Here is a 16,186-nt window from a genome sequence, read left to right on the forward strand (position 1 = left end):
TGGGCACAGGTAAAAACCTTCCTGCACTGCGGCATAGTATTGTATGGCCCTGCCTTTACAACCTGTTGGGTTGCCCCTGCTCCTACCAGTGAAGGGGAGAGTCTTCTCTCCAGCGAGAATCCCAGTCTCACTCCAGTTTGTGCCTCAGAGCACTCTTAGTGCTGGTAGGCACAGGTCCTCCTGGGAGAGGCGGGAGGCAGCTGACGTGCTGCAGGGAACAAAGCACGCTGCTCTGTCTGCTCCCGAGAGCTGCGAGGAAGAGGTTTCTTAAAAACAAACAAACAAAAAGAGGATTGAGGAGAAGATGATGACACCAGCGGAAGGACCAAAAAAGGGAACAGGCTGAATAAAATATTGTTTGACTTAATGCATAATGCTTCCTTTCATTAAAGTGCCTGTAATCTTTTCTTCTTAATTGAAATTAATTTATTATTTTCAGTTTGAAACTACGTGAGCACTTTCAGGCTGATGACTCTTATTTTTTCAGCTGAAGTGACAAATCCAACATAAATTTGCAATGTTTTTGTTGACCCAAATATGCCTGCTTTCTTTGGGCAGGGATAAAAGTTCCAGCTGAGAAACTCAGCCTGCTTCTAATCTGGACAACACCTTCTGCCTAAGGATACTTTCATTCATAAATAAAAAGACAAATATCTGGATGGAAACGAAACCCAGGAAGTCAGTATGTGCGCTGTCAGAGTTGAGAATTTCATACAAACTGACAAAAAGTGAAATTGAAAGAAACTGGACAGCATGGTGTTAATTAAAACCCTTCAGTGAGCCAAACTTACAGGTTTATTTTCACAGAGAGAATTAATGATGGCGTGTGTGAAAGAAGCTAGTTGTTCTGATTAGCCTGTCACTGCGTAAGGTGGTGTCGTGACTTCTGTGATGTTATCCCATCTCTGAGGTATCCTTAAGAGCAGTGAACTTCTATAAATCCCCTGAGCTAGAGGTATGCATAAATGAATTAGTGCGTATGTAGGAATGCGTGGGGCAGCAGGGCAGGTAGGAGACCTGCCATCTCGGCCACCGGTCCCACGTCGTCTCACAGCAGTGGTGAGACTGGTGTCTCTGTTGCCTGGTCAAAATGGAAAAGTTTTGAGCCTATTCTATGCTAAAATAGAGGGTCTTCTAGACACTGCATGTGTCCAGGGATGAAGATACAAGGCTTTCTTTAGTTGTTGTCAACGAACATTTTCTCCTCGCAAAAGGATGACAGGTTAACATTACAACGTTAATTGTTGGCAGAAGCAATTCTCTGAAAGGTGGATCTGGTCTCAGCTGTTTAAATGTTTACTTGCTGGTGCTTGATTAATAGCTAATTAGAGAAATAAGATTTTATGTAGTTTTTAAATCTGTGAAGTCTTGTGTCATTCAAGGCTGTAATTATTTACCATGCTCGGATGGACCTGCTGATGGTCTTCACTGATGTCCAAAGAAATAGCTGGCATGAATGCAAGCATGGGACTCCTTGGAAAGGATAACTTACTGGGGGACTATACAGGTGTGTGTATGAAATTAATGAACTGGAACTGGTGTTTTTGGTTCCTGTACTTTTAATCCTTTATTGGAAAGTTAGAGGGTTGGGGTCTCCTCTGAGAAAGGTAGAAGGCACGCTTTCTGTTCTTTGTTTTTGTTTTGAAGGAGTTCAAAGCTGAATTTAGGTAGCTAAATAACAGTCAGGCTATTAAAGTGTGTCACATTAGGTGGCATTTAGTAATGTTGGGACTTCTCTGAAAACTGTAGTTGTGAGGTATTTGACTGCAGGCCAAACTCCTGAGCCATCAGCTCTGGTGCCACCACGAGCATGCGAAGGGAGGTGCCTTTCCCAGGGGCGCTCACTGGAAGCCATGTCTTTGGACGTCTGCTGAAACAAATTGTGCTGTAAAGATTCAGTAATGAGTAAACGTGCATTTCTGCTACCCTTTAAGACACTTCCTTGTGTTTGGAAGTCTTCCATGAAGTCCCTAAAGGCACAGAATAAAAAAAAATAAATTAAAAAATGCACATCAGTTCATGCAGAAGGGAAAGATAAGGGCAGAGGAATATTTCTGAAGGAAACCAAAATACACTGGCCTTCTAAAACTTCAGAGTAGATAAACTGTTTACCAGTGACTACCTAGTTTGGGAGAGTGATGTATTTTGAAATCCATCTCTAAATAAAAAAGCATTTTGTGCAGTTGCAGTAATTAATGGTTGCTTTCTTGCAATAGCCTCCAGAAAACTAACTCATGCGTTTGACAGCAAACATGAATATGCTTGTAAAACTGAAGGGAATCGTTAGGCTTGTGTGAGCTTGATCACTTAAAAACAAACCAAGAAGCTGAACATGGAAGCATGTTACGACTTAGGGGCTTGATTGAAGTCGATGGGAGTATGTCAGCAGTAAGCCCTATGGAAGGGGTGAGGGCCCAGCTCATTTGCAGCCTCGCCAGCTGGGGCACATGGGTTACACGAACGAGCACAATGTACGTGTTAAAGCGACGTGCTTGAGGTGCCAAACTGACCAAGCGACAGGGGATTTTAAAGGAGAAAGGAAATTGTAATACCTTTATAGGACATTGCTTTGGAAAATTGGACCTCACTGTAAGCCAGTGTGACATGATGGTGATGTGCTGAGATCACCGGGCACTCTTCTAACATCACTTCCTCCTTCCTCCAACTTCATGGAGTTGCTGTAGGACAAAATTTGATTTATTTAAGAGGGTAGAGGAGGGGAGGTTTATGACAAACTATGCAAATACTAAAAATTGCAAAAAGGCAATGCAACTTGCCTCTCTCTTTGCATTTGCTTACTACCGTTATCCCATCCAGTGAATTTGCAGGCATGAATTTTCAGAAGTGTTCATTAGAAAAGCTTATAAGGAAAAATAGCCAAAAAAAAAAAAAAAAAAGGTGATGTGGTGCTGCAGATGGTTCTCTTCTATATATCTGGCCAAGGGACAGACGTATCTCAGGACTTCTCAAAACTTCTCAGGCAATTTGAATGTTTTAGGTTTGGTCTGTATGTTAGGAAGTTACCAATGCATCAGTTTTCAAATTATTCTGAACTATAGAAAAATTCATACACTGAATAACGTGAAGAAAACCCTATTTATTTGCTTTAAGTCTGCTCATTGAAGTGTAAGATGGCATAGCAATTTGTCGAAGATGAGGTGCATAAAGTATATTGAGAACTATAATTCATGTTGTAGAAATTAAATGTCTAATCTCTGTCTGCTCCTAATCTGCATCAGGGAGTGCAGAACATAGGGCTCTTACAGCCCAAATGCATCCAAGTACACAAAAGTTACTGGGCAATTTTAAACTTTCTGCTTAAAGGGATGAAAGCTTCATTTGGTTCTGGGGGTGTTTGCTCTTGCTTATAGAGAAGTGAATCAGGAATAACTCCACTGTGATCTACCCATTTGGATAGAGAACAGATCATGTGAGCTGTAAACGAACACTTCTCTCCGTAGCAGGGGCTTCACATAAGCTGTTCAGAACATCTTTATCGTGTTTATCGTGTAATGGTTTGGGTTGGAAGGGACCTTAAAGATCATCTAATTCCGCCCCCCTGCTCTCTATGCTCTCTAATGTTGTTTCGAGTTGCATCTTGGACCATGTAAGAATGCTTAGTCCTTGGCATTACCTCAATTATGAGTTTGACAATTTCCTGATAGATTGTTTATCAAAGAAATATTATGTCAATAATGTCTAAAAGCTGTAGCAATATTGCTCCCACCCCAGAGATGTAAATACTGTGTTATCTCATGGCACAGCCTTAAATGACGCCACACATCTTGAAATAACATGTCCAAATGTGTCAGAGGAAGAGATTGTTAAAGCGTTTGCCTTATATTACCTGCCTGCCAGCAAATGGGTGGTGAGAGACCTAGAGTTTAATTTTTTTCTCCCCCCCCCCCCCCCCCCCCCGCCCCAATAGGCAGATCATGCAACTATCTAAACACAGTTCTGGAAAACCTGTTTGCTAGCTTACTCACAGCCCCAAATGGCTTTGGGTTGCAATAGTGCAGTGCCTAACCCTTTGGGGGGGTGGGGGGAGAGGGAAAAAAACATGGCAAACCCAACCCAGTGCACCTTCTAGAACAACATCTTCCAAATTTGTGAATATCTTGGGGGAGGGATGAAGGGGAGGGGGGTAATGGCCTGCGTGTGAAACCACGAATTATATTATGTCTGCCAAACCCCTTTGAGAATTGGACCAAATGTCGGTTCAAATGATTTGTGATTATCCAAACTTTACTCATCAAAGGTTTTTATGAGTTCACTTTGGCAAAGGCTGTGTTTTTCCATGTGGTGAAATCATACACCTGGAAAACATGCAGCCAAAATGGTGTGGAGGTTGAATAACCCTCCTTGTTCTCCAAATGCTCTCGAGTTTTAAGCATCATGGTAGTTGAAGTGTTTGTGGTGCTATAAAATTTGTACAACTTTACTGTAAACCTGACTCTTGCATAACCCTCTTGGCCAGATGATTGGCAGCTTGGTTGTGATCTTCTAACACAAAAAGGAACAAATATTGGCCTTAAGTTTTTACTGTACAGAGGGAAGAAAGCTGAAAATCTTTACCTTTGTACAAGCTGTGTGTGCATGGTGGCATGGAAAACATCCTGCAAAGCAGCAGCCTATGAATAATGCTATTTTATGGTTTGCTTCACAAACAGTGTACAGAGCCCGATCCAAAATCAGCCAGCTCTGGGATGGAGAGCAAGCAAGCAAGGTGGTGATCGTGCTTCACAGAAGCGATGGTGGGAAGCTGACAGAAGATACTGGCAGGAAATTCAGGAGAAAGGGTATGTCTCCAGCGGTACTTGATGTTGACCTTGAAGTTACCTTAACCAGTCTGTCTGTGTTGCTTCTGGCAGCCTGTACCAAAGCCACTTTATATTGCCCTCCTAATTTACAAGTTGGGCCCTCCTAAGACTTGTTTTGAGGCCAGCTTGCCTCTCCCTGTGGGCAGCAGGGAGAAGCAGAGCTGGGGAGAAGTGGGAGTGATAGCACTGCTGTGGGTTGGCTTCTGTGCCCTGAGCCTGTGCCAGCTCCAGACAAGGTTCAGGGGAGCACAAGGTTGGAGGACTGGCAGTGGTGGGAACGATCGCTGATGTGTAACTGAGCAAAGGTCTCAGGATTGAGGTGGGACCGCTGGTAAATCGTGGCTTTGCAACCTTGAGGTTAACCCTAAGGGCTTTCTGGGTATTGGGTGGGTCGTTGAGCGTGGCTGAAAAGGCGTAACTTGTTAATTGAAGAGTCCTTCCCCTGTATGGTGTATAATTTTATTTTCCAGTTGCAATTAAGCTGGAGTTGTCTAGGAAAAATGGTACAGCGTAATTCTCAAAATGGTGCCATGAAGTAAAAGAGGCATAAAACTGGTGTAACAGAACTTGTGAAGTTGTAAAGAAGTTGGGCATGGCAAACATCAGTTTCTAGAATGCAATGCCCAGTCACTTGCCTTTCTGTTTACACAACAAAATAGCCTGAAGAGAGTTAATATGTTTAGAAAACGGCACTTGCATGTCTTTCTAATGGGAGAGGAAGCTCAACAAATTGATGTGACTCAACAAATTGAGTATACAGAACAGATCACAGCTCCGATTAGGCCATTTACAGAATGGTTTGAAGAGCGCTGGCCTCTGGCCAGTGAGCTACTTCTTACTTGCAAGGAACATAGCTCATGGTCCTTGTTGTTTGCCTAACGCTGTGCTAGGCTTTGTCTGAAGCAATGATGATCTCGTACTCAGTGCATACGCTCACTGCTGCCTGCTTAGCATAATGCAGACCTGCACCATGCGTGGCTATGGCCACGCTACGGAGGCTTCACCGCAGCATAACCGCAGACCTCTTCCACTAAGACTGTATAAATGGCACAGATTAAATATACTATGGGTAACATAAAATGGAATTTAAAAGAATATGGATGGCTTAATATGAAAGTCATGAATAATGCTGCATAAAATGCCTGAGCTATTAGTTCACTTATAACCAGTGTACCTGTGCACAAATCTGTGTGCTGGTTTTGCGAACTGTAATATAAATGGTCTTTGTTCTTGTCTTTATGTAATAACACCCCTCCTAATATCTAGACACCCTTGTGTATATTTTATGCATACATCTAATTTAGTTGTTAAATATTGCTCCAAAACCCACACGTACGCCAGAAGAACCATATATTGTCAAACTGGTTTGAAATCTATAAAGAAGCAGTGCTTGGGAAGGGAAGGGTTGAAAGCTCAAGAATTAATCAACATTCCTTTCAATTTAGTGGCCTTGTAATATGCTACTGAGTAGGAGGAGAAAAGAATGAGTCTGGTTGCTGGATTGGGTCCTCGTTTCCTGTGTTGACATGGGATGGGTGGAGCAGGATGGTAATGGTGTCCCCAGCCGTGGAAGGAAGAAACTGCCACTTGCTCTTGATGTGACTTTCGGGCTTTAATTCTGGGTGAAAGATGTTAGATTCTCTGCTCAGGCTGGTTTTCTCCCTTTCAAGTAAATGCTAATGCTCCTTCTCTTAAATTTTAATCTCTTGCCTTTGAGGAAACCACTTCTTGTCCTGGAATACATCACTGTGGTCTTGACTTGGAGGGTCTCGCTGCTGCCAGGCACGGGACCTCCCAGCTCTGTCCCGTGCTGGAGCATTGGCGAGAGGCTGCGGGTGCCTGGAACCCCAGGGGCAAGCCAGGGAGAGGGAAGAGACTTTGAATTACCCAGGAATCTCAGCAAAGCCAAGAAAAAAAACCTTGGGTTATTGGAAACCAGAACGGTGCTTGTGAATTCAGTGTTGGACTGATGGTTTTTGTCATTATTGCTTTCTTTTCTTGGTGTCTGCTATTGTGCGAGGGCAATAATCTGAACGAGGAGGAAAGAAAAAAAAAAAAAGCCCAACCCCAAGGAGCCTGTAAACAAAGCTAAACTGTTAACACATGAGTCTGCCCTGAATGAGAAGGGAAGGGGAAGATGTTTTTCATTTTGTGATGAGTTGCTAGCTGGGAGCCAGTTTGCCATCTGTTTGTGGGAAAGCCCTAGGAGGAGCCTTTGACGTACAGCCCGTGGAGTTCCCTACCGCTCCCCCTCCAAACCATTCCTCGGCGTGGAAAGCCGAGCCTGCTGTGAAAGCACTGTGTTCTGGAAGTCTGCCATGTTCGTACTGGGGAAGCCCGAGGCAAGATGCTTGCTCCATGCGCCCTATGTCCCTCTCTGCACAGGAGGGACAGCCAGTGCATCCCTACTGCACAGGGGTTTTGCAGGGGCTGTACTTGTTATTTCAGATGAGGTTGGGATGATGGAGTGGTGGGAGAGCATGACCAAATCCTGACTGATGCAAAAAGTGGGCATGGGGGATTTGTTCCCCAGTGGGAAGAGGTTTTTCTGTGTGTTGTGGGGATGTTCAAAATTAAAAGCTCAGTGATTGTGACCACCCGTAGGTAAGTTTTCCTGTCGGCTGCAGATGTGCCCGTTCCTCTCCTCTGCATCCTCTCTCTGTCCAGCCAATTCCCCAAAGAGGTTTTTCTAGAGGCCACAGAGAAGTTACTCTGCAGCTTCAGCTCTCAGGTGCCCATTACAGAGATGTTAAATACATAAATTAAAAACATCCTGCCTCCTTCAGTCCTCCCCCACATCGTCTGGAGCACCCATCCCGTGACCTGCTTGGTAGAGCTGATGATGCAAGGGTAGAGATTACTTTTGCTTGCAAGAATCGCATGGCAGTTCCAGCCATGTATTATAATTCTGTGCTGGTTGGCGCCAACTAAATAATCTCTGTGATAGCCTTAGGAGCAGCTTTGCCATGAGATTTTAGAAATGATACGTTGTCTCCCTGTGAAAGTGCTGATTTAAACAAGTATTGGCAAATTTTCATGACAGTGAAATTCCATTCCCTGAACAGAACTGGGGAATTTTCTTGAACGTGTGGAAATGAGATATCTAGAGGAATATTGTAAATAGTGCGTCTACCCTTTGGAGGAGGAAAAAAAAAAAAGCTGCCCTCTGTTGTTCTTGCTTCTTTGAGAGTAAGAATTGTTCTAAAAATGCTGGCAGTATGGTTCGATATGTTCTCTATCACAGGGAGGAAAGAATCTGTAAATCTTTTATTATTATCCCAGAAATTTTGCTCTGTAGCTTTCCAAAGCTAAGCACCTGCCCCTTCTATTGCAGGGAGGAGGAGAAGTTTATTAAGTCTGTCGTCTTGTTGACTTCAACACTTTGATGTCCCCCAGATTATCAAATTCTCTTTGCATTAGCATATGATAATTCCTAGCTATATTGATAGATAATTATACATGCAACTGCACTGTATCACATGATAGTAAATAAGTGAGTGATTCATCCTTTGTTCCTTGTGACTCTAGAAACTAGGTCTCCTGCCTCCTCAGACTGTCTCTAATTTAGACTACAAGCTTGAGGCATCAGGATCTGCTGTGCTACATCTATGGTTTGTCACAAGGAGGTGGATTCTTCACCCAGTTACACTAGCGAGGGCAAGAGAGGCTCCCTCAAATCCAGAGCTGTGCTGGGAAGGTGGAAAGGCTGAGTCCTCCTCTACCTTTGACTCTTTTGAGGATAGTGGGTATGTTCTTCCATTTAATGTATATTTAGAGCAGTGCTGCTTTAAGATCAAAAGAATTGCTCTGGATTTATACCAGGGCAGCTAAACATGGAATCATACATAATTCCCAAGCACATTTGTCTTGCAAGAGCCACACCTGATCTGCCTCCCAGCTCTTATTTACATAAGACATCCTCATTGTGTTGAGAACATCTGGGGTGGGGTTGCTCGCTGCCAGGGTGGGCAGCAGTCAGGGCCACGCGAGCCTGAACCCTACCGCGTCTGTAACTGTTGATCAGAAATGCTCACAACCCTTCCTTGGGCAGCAGGAGCCTCTCTCTGCTGGGTCTGTGCATTTCTGTGGTCTTAATGCTGTAACCTATTTTATCCCTGAACACAATGGGATGAAATCCTACGGAAGAAAGACATATCTCAAATGTTTCCAGGATGTGTACTTCAGTGATGCATGTGTAGTTTCTAGCACAGAGAGGATTAGAATAAATGCATTCTTTGTAGATGCTGTTTTAATCTTTCAAGCTAAACTTAGATCTCGGACACCTGTCTCTGCAGCAGTCTGTCTCTTGAGCTCATGAATTTTGTGCACAGCTGTCAGTGCTGTATGTGGGGTTCTCTTTTCAGCTGGCTCTATTCCCAGTTGGCTGAAAAGTGGAGCCTGTCTTAGAAAGAGAATTTCCACTCCTGCATACTTTGATGGAAACAAGAAGATATAAAACAAGATTTAATGACCCAGTTTTTTTTTTTTCGAACCATTTATTAGCTGTTCTGTACATACTCAGTCTCTGGGGACCTAAGTTACATATTATGATAAGTATAGAGTGCCTGTTCCCTATGGACTTTGTTTCTTGATTTATGTGGATAAAATAAAGCATATAAACTAAATAAATTACCTTGGATAGCTTACTTTGAAATAGGACTCCGGGAAGTACAATGAGGTGGCCAAATGAAATGCTGACCCCAAATCGGTGGTGCTAAAATGAGGATAGCATCTCCTGCCCTTACTTTAACTCAGAGATTGAAGATTGCAAAGGGAAGGGGAAAGGCTGTTAGGAAAAATATCCACCTATGTCATCTTTATTCCTCTGGGACTGATTAGATGGGGGCAATATGTCGGAAACAGACTGGCTTCACCGTGAGCTTAACTGCAGATGGTGTCTGTGGAGTCTGCGGTGCGGTTGGCTTTGCGCTGAGAAATGACCAGCTGAGACGTTGGATCTGACTGTGCTCCACTCGACTTCTTGGGATGGGAGCAAAAGCAGAGCTGCTTGAAATGAAGGATGGCTCGCTAGGACCTGCAGCCTGTGCAAGCCTTGCTCCTGTGTAAATGGGTATCTTCAGTCTTCTAGTCGTAGTTGGCTTAGGTGCAATTGTTCAGCTCCAGATAAACAAGCAAGTCTGCGTTCTCAAAAAAGGTAGTTACTGGGTGTTCCTGCTCAGAGGGAAATCTTGCCCTCAGATTTCTGCACAGAGTTTAAGAAGTCTGTTGCCATAGGAGGGAAGCATAAAAGTGATGTCTTGTCTTTTGTTAGCAGTAGCAGGGATGTGTTTCCAGAGGAATGCTTGACTTCTTGCTGAGGTCAAGGGTGAGGTTGCACATGGAGGTCAGGTTTGCAGAGGTGCAATAATTGAGATATATGTATATATATATATATATATATATTTTACTAGCCTGTCATGCCCTGAGTAGTAACAAGAAGGTGGAAAGGGAGCTCAAAAGTTTCAGTGCCACTTCTTGCTCGCTGCGAGTTCAGGCAGAACTGGAACTATCAGCAGTTTTCACTGTGCCTGGCTGTCTCTGGAAATGCAGATTGTTGTGCCATACCCCTGAGAAAGCTGGCTTGTTGTTTTCGCAAGTTCTCTATGATAACACTATGGGTGAAGTAATTCTGTATTTGGGAAGCAAAAAGCATAGTGTCCCTTGAGTGAGCACGAGCCACTCTGCAGTTTGTTTGGCTACAGAAGCCATTGGCCACGTACCACGGGGGAAGGAGCCCGCTGGAGCCGTATCCTCTCTAGAAAGGAGAAGCAGCAGCCGAAGGAATTTGGCTCGTGTTAGACAATACACCTACACTACCAGATAATGATTTGATCAATCGGCAGGCTTGTCAGATCGGACCCCAGATAGGATGGCGGCGTGCCAGATGCTGGATCAGAGAGACTTTGTTTGATGTTATCGGAGTACAATTAGGTTACACGCATTGCTTCACGGCGTAGGCCAAGCGCGGGCGACCGGGAGGTGCGTTCGCCTGCCACTGGAGGCCCTGGGCGCGCCTGGCACCCGCGTCCCTGCTGTGGTGGCCAGGAGGAGATGGGAGGTCACCCTGCAGCCCCTGCCCCCTTTGGTTCCCCCCTCAAACCCCAGTCGGCCAGCAGAGGAGAGAACAAGCAGACTCAGTTTCGGGAGACCTCGGGGCTTAGTAAAAAAAAGAAAGCTCAAAGGAATTACTCTGTAGAAGAGTAAAATACCAGGTGTAACATGCAGCTAATTATGCCACTGGTTTACAGGAGGGATTTTAAATGTTTCTTTCTGAAAAGCCTGAAAGGAAAAAAAAATCAAAGGGGAAAGATTGAAAAACAAGTATGAGAAGATATAAAACAAGATTTATATCTAAATAATTTCCTCTAATTGCTGTTAGAAGACATTAATTTTCCTTTTGATGCTCCACTTTACCTTAGGCTTTGCAGTACCTGCCAGGATGGCAGGGAGTCAAAGAGGATTAGCTCAGCAGCTCTCTACCTTAGTAGCCTCTGTAAAAGATTTAGCAATGGGAAGAATATACAAGGTTTAAAAAAATAAAAAAGAAAAACCAACAAAACCCTAATTTAAACAGCCCAACTTCAACCTTCGTTTATCCTGTGTGATCATGATGACTTCACCAGCATCCCATGGGTACAAATGAGGTAGAATCTGGGTTCAAAGTGCCAGGGGTGTGTGTTGCTTTTTAAAGACATAGTAGTGCCTGATGTATATGTGACTGCACAGGTGTCAGCAGTGGTTTCAAAACCATTTCAAGTGGAAAACATTTTGACCATACAGAGAACCAGCCTAAAACCCATGCACCAATTAAGGTTTACCTAAGTCTTGCTCTGGAAAGCAACATTAAAAAATGCCTAGGGGTGAACTATGGTTTTGCCAAGGGGGCATTTTGCCTGGGGAGAACTCAGACAGAAGCAACATGATAATATTTAATTTGCCCTGATTTTGATAATCTTCCTTTCTAGCTTGCACATGGGGGGGACATCTCTCACTGTCTGCAGCAGTGTTTGGGCTGTGATTCCACTGTTGTCCGTTTTTGTCTCTTCTCTGTCTGAAGATTGCGCAATTTTCTTGACGGAGGCTGGGAGCGCAGAGATTGCAACTTGCCCGGGAGTTTGCTTGCTGAGACTAAGTCTGGTAGCGATGCCAGTTGGATGGGTCAAACGCTTTTTGTTTCACCTCTTTCTTTGTCAGAGGTTTTCAGTTTAAGAGGACTTCTTGATCTCTGGTTGCACCTGAAATCCAAAATTGCTTTTAGTGGTTGTGGTAGCACCTTCCCAGCTTGACTCAGAGGTACAGATTCCCATTCAGTTCGACGGGAGTGGGAAAGTCCACATTCCTTAGGCTGCGCTGAATATCTCAGCCTGGAAGTGTTGTTTATCAAATCTTCTCTTAGATGAACCTTGCGGTAATTCTCCATTAATTTATTTCCTCCAGTTATTACAATGAGTTCTGCTCAGGGGTATCCTAGAAAACCACTTGGAAGCATCAGCGGAGAAAAATGAAGCGCGGTTGGCTGTAAGAAGCACCCTATGCCACATCATAAGGCTCGATCCCTTATTTTCCCACTGCTTTAATCTATTCTGTTCTCTGTATAGGGCTTAAACAAAAGTAACTGAAGAAGATACTGTCTCTTTGTTTTTGTCCTGCATATCATTTTGTACTAGGCAGCGATTCTTAAACGGCTCATAGCTCAACAATCGTATAGGCAGGCCTTTTGGGTGAACAATAAAAGAGATGCAGAAATAATGAGAATCAAAAGCTGCTTTTAAGTTGCAGGTAGAAGTTGCAAATAAATCACCCGTGTCAGATGAAAATATAGGAATGTATAGTGTGTACTAACTGTCCGGTTCACTAAGGTCATGGTTTTCATGAGCATCATTCTCATTTAAGCACTGTAATAAATAGCCAGGCTGTCCAAGAGAGTCAGTGTGTTGAAGACATGCACTAGTTGTTGAGCTCTTCTAAAAATCTGGTCTCACTAAATCAAGAGCAGACAGTCTCCCCTATTCATCTCCTTGTCTGGTGGTGGTTAAACAAATGCTTTTGAGTCTGAGGAACATTAAAATTCTGCAGCTTCCATAAATGACTTTGATTTCAAGATGAACAACGAGATGTTACAATCAAAACCAAAACCGCTGCAGAATGTAGCGTTGAAGGAAGCTGTGCTAATTTCTTCAGAAATAAATGTAGAAGTTCGTAACGTGAAACAGCTGACCACGAGCCAGATGCTTCAAAGTGATAACAAGTAGTTCAGGAAGCCCCCAATAACTTTGGCTTTCCAGAGAACTTTTAAATCCATATGTATACCTTTAGGGGTGAAAATACCTTGGTAAATGCAATAGTTCTCCAGATACAAAAATATGAACAAATAGGCAGTGCTTGCAAATGCAGTGAGTGCTTCTGGAAGGGTGGGATCAGTAGATTTGTCCTTTTGAATATGAAGTTAGATGATTAAGTTCTTTTGCACATGGAGCACCTACAGAGTAGAATCTGTAAGAACAAAAAAGACTTTCAGTTGCTTTAGTATTTGATGAAATCCCATTACCATCATATTTATATGAAACTCACAAATCCATATCAACATTAGAAGATTACAAAACTATTCAAGAAAACGTGTTATTTTTGATTCTTCATTCCTGCTTGAGAGAACTATTCAAATGGGACTATGCCCTCTGTCAAATCCTTTACAGGCTGACCATAGTCTGACCTGCTACACCCTTTTAAGTCACAATATGACCAAATTTAGCCCATTTATTCAGTTTTGTACATCACACTGAGTAATGGTGCAGACTCTGAACTAGGTAACAGTGGCATGAATTCTAAGTAACAGCAGAGTTACTGTGACTTTCTAGTATCAGACGGTCTTAAAAGGACGGCCTGTTCTGCTGTCAGACTCCTCAGTTTCAAAACAATAGATGAATGTTTGGGAGTTGAGGGAAGGAAAACTAGTCTCCTACAGGAGATAAGATCTGATATAGAGGCCTCAGAAAGAAAAGTATGGCTGAATTTATAGTTGCTGGAGTGACTGCTCGGTATCTTATTTATCTTTTTTTACATTCATCTGAACACATATTTATTGCTTCTCAAATGATTTTCTGTCACTAAAAACGTTATGTCCAAAGAATTCAAGGAACTCTTGGAGGAAAAAAAAAATGAACAAAATTTCATAAAGCCTCCTACCTGCAGTTTCTTCTGTTGGGGGCAAAGCTTTTAAAGGCAGTCAAATTGGTTATTATCTGTCACAATGAGATTTCTTTGTACTGCAGGGTGATGGATATAAAGTCTTCCTGAGGGGGCATCATAGTGCTGGTTGCTACACAAAACAAAGAAAATAATATCTAAGTACACTTCAGAATGTTTTTTATGTGGTCATGTGTTATGCCTAGGATTGCATACAAAATCCTGAGGAAGGCAAAGGAGAGGAAACTGCCATTTTCTAGGAGTGTTCCCATGCTTTATCCAGCAGGCTGATGCACAAGCAGTGTTGATGTGGCTTCCAGTCAGTGCCCTTACTGACACCACCTGCGTGATCCCTCAGCTGCGGGAGGGATGCTGGACTGGGAGCATGGAAGGGAAGACCTCATGTTCCAGCAGAGAAGGAATTCACTAATATCAAATGTTCCTTTTCATCCGTTTATTTTTCCCAACTATCCTCCTATAAGCAAAATTTGAGAGCTATCAGTCAGGGAACTGCAGGTCTTGCTTTCCAGTTTTGTGCATCATGTCTATCAGCTACACTTGTGAAATAACACTAATGCTGAAATTCCCAATCTTGGTTTCAGGGTGCAGTGCTTTCCAGTTTCAACTCCTCCTGTCTCTGTCTGGGCCTTTTTTCATGTCTCTATATCACACAGTGCTATATATTTTAGTATGGAATCTAAATGTCTTTGAGTCCTTCCTTCTCTTTCATGGACTTACCTCAACTCCCTTCCCCTAGTGACTTTGACTGGAGCTGTAAACACTCATAACCTCTGAAAGTCAATGCCAGGCTCTCTGAATGACAAAAGCAAATTAGAGAGTGATATATTTTTTTTTAACTTTATTTTATTTATTTACTTATTTTGGCAGTGAGGGGCTTATTTACTTGCCCGGGAGCCTGGGGCATAGCCAAAGAGAGACCTGAACGCGTTCACAGCCCCAGTTCATACCGGCTGTGCTAGACAGTGCTGCTGCCTTATATTAGAAGAAACTTGATGATTAAAAAGAAACAGCTAGCTATATCTAATTTAATAAGATACAACCCATGTGGATCATAAAAGGGAGATCATAGCTGATTAAAACTGCATGAATTGTTTTAAGTGCATTCCTCAATTTTTAGACTAGAACAAAGGAGATGACCTGATTTATCCTGGAATATGGAGATAGATAAGAGCAACTACCTCGGCTAGACTTTTCCTCTGCCAACTCAGGATTGTATATTTAAAAACTAGTCTGGACAAACACTAGCTGTGTGCCAAGCAGCAATGTTTCCATCGCTTCCCTTGGAAGATTATTCCATACACTAATAGATCTTGTTGTCAGGAGGTTTTTTCTTGCAGCCTGATTCACCTCAAAACATTAAGGAACTGAGGCAAGAGTCTAATAGGTTTTTTCCCTCGTGCCTTGCTCCTCTGCCTGTCTCTCTAGGCTGCAGCCATGGTACGTGGAGCTGCTGCTGAACCAGATTATCAAGCGTTTGGGAAGACTTTGTATGAAAGCAGCCTGCTCTGAAAAGCCAGGTTAGAGGCTGGTTAAAAATTGGCTTCTGGACAGCAAATAGAGGATGTCACAGCCAGGAAGCTGTACGGGATGGGGAGGTGTGGCAAGAGTCAATTTTAGCTATGCTTTTGTTTCCTTCATACATAGAAATGATTTTTGCACATTTTAGGCTTGAAACAAATTGCTGTTCAGGCAAAAAGCGACCAAAGAGAGAAGGCTTTTTTGTTAATGTCAGAGTGGTGGTGTGACAGCGAAGTGAGCAGACCTGTCTGTACTTCTGTCCTTATCCCCGGTCAGTCAGCACTTACCCCCTGGGCTTTGTGGTGCTGGAGCATCATCCTTACGTGCCGCGGGTCATCTGTAAATAAATAAAAGCAAAGCAGAAGTAGTTTAAACAGGCTGCCTTAATGTATCGGTCTGATAACTGATTTATGGGACTCTTTCCACTCATGTGAATTGGCACAGCTCTGCTGGCTGAATTAGGGCTGTGCGGATTTACACCAGCTGAGGATGTGGCTCGTTGCGTTTAATATACTAGGAACTCTCAGGCCAAAAATAGCCATAGATACCTTGAAAGGAAATGCCATGTGAAATGCTGACTGAGAACAAGCCTGTTGGGAGGAGGAGGAGGGGAGACTTGGTGGTGACTAATACACTACGGCCAT

The 16,186-nt window shown here is 43.2% G+C and overlaps 2 long non-coding RNA genes across 6 annotated transcripts in view; one reads left to right on the forward strand and one right to left on the reverse strand.

The window, feature by feature from the left end:
• LOC310884422 overlaps positions 1-16,186 on the forward strand; it is an 84,522-nt gene that overhangs the window by 12,465 nt on the left and 55,871 nt on the right. For all 5 annotated transcript variants that reach the window (XR_014574205.1, XR_014574206.1, XR_014574207.1 and 2 more), the window contains one exon: positions 4,671-4,799. This is a non-coding gene — a long non-coding RNA (uncharacterized lncRNA). The remainder of the gene's footprint in view (positions 1-4,670; positions 4,800-16,186) is intronic.
• On the reverse strand, positions 10,694-15,866 carry LOC310884423. The gene is made up of 2 exons (XR_014574210.1): positions 15,830-15,866; positions 10,694-14,136 (listed from the first exon to the last, which is right to left on the reverse strand). It is a non-coding gene; the product is annotated as an uncharacterized lncRNA (long non-coding RNA).

Source organism: Anser anser, assembly GCF_964211835.1.
Source record: "Anser anser genome assembly, chromosome: 20".
NCBI classification, from domain to species: Eukaryota; Metazoa; Chordata; class Aves; order Anseriformes; family Anatidae; genus Anser; species Anser anser.